The sequence below is a fragment of the Euprymna scolopes genome, chromosome 16 (genome assembly GCF_053919585.1).
Source record: "Euprymna scolopes isolate OS-2025 chromosome 16, ASM5391958v1, whole genome shotgun sequence".
Lineage (NCBI taxonomy): Eukaryota > Metazoa > Mollusca > Cephalopoda > Sepiida > Sepiolidae > Euprymna > Euprymna scolopes.
The window spans coordinates 25,799,627-25,804,585 of NC_136497.1; positions in this window are offsets into that span (position 1 = coordinate 25,799,627).

Consider the following 4,959-nt stretch of genomic DNA (forward strand, 5'->3'; position numbering starts at 1 on the left):
ATATGTGTAACACTAACATATATATGTGTAACACTAGAAAATATGCGTAACACTAAAAAATATGCGTAACACTAAAAATATTCGTCACACTGAAAATATATGTGTAACACTAAAAATATGCGTAACATAAAATATATGTGTGACACTAAAAATATGCATTACAGTAAAAAATATGTGTTGCACTTAAATAATTTGTGTTAAACGAAAAAAGCATAACACTAAAAATATTTGCGTAACACTAAAAATATTTGCGTAACACTAAAAATATGCGTTAAACTAAAAAAGCGTAACACTAAAAAATATGCATAACACTAAAGAAGATATACGTGACACTAAAAAATATGCATAACATTAAAAAAGATATACGTAACACTAAAAAATATGCATAACAATAAAAAATATGCGTAACACTAAAAAATATGCGTAACACTAAAAAATATGTGTAACACTAAAAAAGCGTAATGCTAAAATGTATGCGCAACACTAAAAATATGCGTAACAATAAAAAGTGTAACACTAAAATGTATGCGCAACACTTAAAAATATGCGTAACAATAAGAAAGCGTAATGCTTAAAAATATGCGTAACATTCTAAATACTTACATACGCGTATTATACACACTATAAACATTATGGCTTATGAAATCAAATTTCGTTCCCAAACACCTGTTTGCACTATGTTATTCTTATAACATTATACATTTTATATTCTTGCAACATTATATATTTTATATTCTTGTAACATTATGATTATTACGCTTCTATATATATATATATATATATATATATATATATATATATATATATATATATATATATATATATATATAAATTGGCAGCCAGTTATTATTCAAGTACGTCTGATTAAACACGACAGTTATTCTTTTTTCCGATTTTTCCTGATATCTTTTCCATTCGCCGAGCGGTCTGTTTTATTTCAGCTGGCATGTTGTATAAAATGGCGCCCAAAATGTGTTGCTCGTCCATATTCTTCTCAAACGTTTTCTATAACACAAAAAATATACGTAACACTAAAAAAATATGCATAACATTGAAAAAATAATGTGCGTAACACTAAAATTATATGCCTAACACTAAAAATATGCGTCACACTAAAAATATATGTGTCACACTAAAATCTAAGCGTAACACTATAAATATGCGCAAATAAAATAATATGTGTAACACTAAAAATATGCGTCACATTAAAAGTATATGTGTAACACTAAAAAATATGTGTAACATAACAAAATTCGCGTAACACTAAAAAATATCCGTAACATTAAAAATATGTGTAACACTAAAAAATATGCGTAACATAAAAATATGCGTGTCATTAAAAATATGTGTAATACTAAAAAATATGCGTAACACTTAAACAATACGTGTAACACTAAAATATACGTAACACTAAAAAAAATTGTGTAACACTAAAAATATGCGTAACACCAGAAAATATGCATCGCACTAAAAATATATACGTAACACTAAAAAAATTGTGTACTACTAAAAATATGCGTAACACCAGAAAATATGCATCGCACTAAAAATATATGCGTAACACTAAAAAATATGCGTAACATAAAAATATTTGTGTAACACTAAAAAATATGCTTAACAGTAAAAAATATGTGCAACACAAAAATTATTTGTGTTAAACGAAAACGCGTAACACTAAAAAATATACATAACACTAAAACAATTTGCGTAACACTAAAAATATGCGTTACACTAAAAACCGTAACACTAAAAAGTATGCGTAACACTAAAAAAATATGCATAACAAAAAAAATATGTTAACACTAAAAAAATATGCGTAACACTAAAAATATGCGTAACAATAAAAAAGCGTAACACTAAAAAATATGCGTAACAATAAAAAAGCGTAACACTAAAATGTACGTAACACTAAAAATCAGTCTAAAAAAGCGTAACGCTTAAAAAAATGGGTAACATGCCAAATACTTAAATACGCGTATTATTCACACTATAAGCATAATGGCTTATGAATAATACAACAAATTTCGTTACCAAACACCTGCTTGCACGATGTTATTCTTATAACATTATACATTTTATATTCTTGTAACATTATATATATTTTATATTCTTGTAACATTATATATATTTTATATTCTTGTAACATTATATATATTTTATATTCTTGTAACATTATATATATTTTATATTCTTGTAACATTATGATTATTTCGCTTCTTTTTCCATTCGCCGAGCGGTCTGTTTTATTCCAGCTGGCATGTTGTATAAAATGGCGCCCAAAAGTTGTTGCTCGGCCATATTCTTCTCAAACGTTTTCTATCAGTGCATCTGATTATCACTAGGAGCGATTGTTATTGTTATCGTTTTCTTCTTCTTTTCTTTTGAAGCTCGGTGTATTTATAATTTTTTATATTGGTTATAAAGGTGGGTGCAGGATTGTTAGGTGCGAATTATTTTATTTTTAATTTCGATTTTCTTATTTTATAGTTTATTCATTTAGTTTTTTGTTAGTTATTGAATACTGCTAGTATATTTGTCCCGGTGTTAAATGAGACTCGGTTAAAAAGGGGCTTTAGTTTTTTGATAAGTATGGCTTCTAGTAATTTTAGTCGTTGAGTTAAAGTATCAAATTTGAGTATACGGCCGAACAACAACTTTTGGGCGCCATTTTAGATAACATGCCTGCTGAAATATAAAAGACCCCTCGGCGAATGGAAAAAATATCCAGAAAAATCGGGAAAAAGAATAACTCTGTCGTATTCAATTAGATATGCTTGAATATATATATACATACATATATATATATATATATATATATATATATATACATATATATATATGTGTGTATATATATATATATATATATATATATATATATATATATATATATATATATATATTGTTGACATAATTCGAATACAAGTATACATTTTTGCTCATTAGAATTGAGCCAGCTCCAGCTACGAAGTGTTTTATGTGACCCATGAGGCGCAACTTCGTACCGTACACATTTCAGATGCCACCATTCATAGCCACAAACATGATTGACATGCAGATTAAGAAAGTCATCTTGTAGAAGGTTGCCGGTACACTATTACGTGAAGTATCGCTTTTTCGCCTACCTACCATGCGAGTTTCTTCGGAAATGCATCTTCTCTAGTGAATTAAAGGCGTCTCCAGATACTGAGCTGGAAATTTCTACGATTCTGGGCGGTACACACAGTGCATACCCTTTCCAAATGGTCACCAATCTGGTGCTGGCCAAGTTCATCGTTTATCGTTGTTAGGCAGACAAAGAGGATAGGAAATAAGATTTTTTTTTATTTCTTAGCAATATTTATTCAATGAATGATTCTGATTCAATGAAGGACTCTGATTCAATGAATGATTCTGATTCAATGAATGATTCTGATTCAATGAATGACTGATTCAATGAATGATTCTGATTCAATGAATGACTGATTCAATGAATGACTCTTCATTGTTAGTGTTTTTGGAATACTATCTTGTTCGTTCGAATACTTCGTCGCAAGATCGATGTTGTTGAATTGGGTCCTTTGAATATCATGTTGTTAGATCGAATACTCTGTCATCAGTTGTGGCACTAGGACTGGATCATAAAGAAAACCATGAACAACGGGTTTGAGTATAAAATGATATATTGTAGAAAAAAGTGAATACAGAAAAAGAAGATTGGTATTTTTCAACTGTTAGTTAGAAAGTCTGTCATCTCGTGGTTGGGTCGTGATAATTCCCCACGAAAGTATTAAACTTGGCGTATATTGATTGTAAGAGTCCGTTACGCGTGAATGGGTAAATCCCTATAACACCCAGATATTTCTTCCATTGGAGGAAACCAGTTCAGCCCACCTATGGTGAATGTCGCTGCTGCTTCTTCTTCTTCTTCTTCTTCTTCTTCTTCTTCTTCTTCTTCTTCTTCTTCTTTCTGTAGTCGTCTCGTCAATTGGACAGCATTTCCTCCAGAAAGTCGAAAATGCATTACTTGTTTTTAAAACACATTACATCATCGCTTTCCAAACTAAAATAAATTAATATTTTATTCTTCGTAATTATCAAACTCTTTTTTTTTTAAATTATTTTTATACGTTCTTTTCTAAATAAAGAAAACATGTTTATTTAAAGATGTTTTCTAAATCACCACCTGGCAAAATAACCTGGCTTTGAATTTCAAATGTGACCATCTCTCGCTCCAACACAGTTTTGTTTAACCTAATTACTATCACGTCAATTATTGTAAATTACATTAACTGTTTGTCTACAACTGTTTCGATACGTCCACATCTATCGTTTCCTGTTAGAACTGTTGCAGTTAAATTATACACACTAGACGACCAACAAAATTATACGACGTATAACATACACGCATTTACACGTACATGAATATACAGATAAAATATAAACCTCACTATTCAATATGTACGTTGTTATGGAACATATTCATATACACACACATTACATAACAGACACCTTTTTAATAGAACATAACTAGAAACAGCAAATACCATATGGCAGTATTAATGCGTTCAAAGATCCAAATCGCATACACTAACGGACAAGGACTCTATCACAAATCACAATGATGTAAACCGACATGAATTAGCCTGGAATTGTTTCGCCATCCACCCTTTTCTTCAGATCTGGCCACCTGCGACTACTGGCTGTTTTTCCGACCTCAAAACAATGCTCCAAGGAAAGAGATTTTGCTCAAATAATGAACTAATATCAGAAACTGAGGCATATTTTGAGATTGAAGACAAATCATTCCACAAAAAACATGCAATGAATAAAAATAAAATACACATCAAGTGTGCTTGAAAGCCAAATCACAACGTAATATTAGGAAAATAAACAAATATTTTACTTGTTTGAAATTTATCACAAATATATTTCGGAGGTATACTCCATCTTCAGTGTGTTGTTTTGTTTCTTTGCTTCCCT